The sequence below is a fragment of the Etheostoma spectabile genome, chromosome 1 (genome assembly GCF_008692095.1).
Source record: "Etheostoma spectabile isolate EspeVRDwgs_2016 chromosome 1, UIUC_Espe_1.0, whole genome shotgun sequence".
NCBI classification, from domain to species: Eukaryota; Metazoa; Chordata; class Actinopteri; order Perciformes; family Percidae; genus Etheostoma; species Etheostoma spectabile.
In genome coordinates this window covers 27,242,521-27,242,736 of record NC_045733.1, presented here as the reverse complement: position 1 = coordinate 27,242,736, position 216 = coordinate 27,242,521, and the positions used below count along the sequence as shown (strand labels likewise).

At 27.8% G+C, this 216-nt stretch overlaps 1 protein-coding gene across 1 annotated transcript in view; it reads right to left on the bottom strand.

Moving 5' to 3' along the window:
* wtip (WT1 interacting protein) overlaps positions 1-216 on the bottom strand; it is a 26,346-nt gene that overhangs the window by 6,803 nt on the left and 19,327 nt on the right. The gene's annotated exons all lie outside the window — the stretch shown is intronic.

The window sequence follows — 216 nt, the reverse complement described above, 5'->3', positions numbered from 1 at the left end:
TTTTAACAGAGAGGGTGCATATTAATGGACATTTCTGTCAATATGCCAGACTTAGCCAAAAGGCTATTTTTCATCTGCAGTCCATAGACAGATTGTAACATGTCACCCTAAAAAGTAAAATTACACATTTATATAACAACGTAACAATTACAATATATTATACATTCGGTAAACTACTACTATTAAATTTAAATATAAGAAAAGTTAAGTTAAATA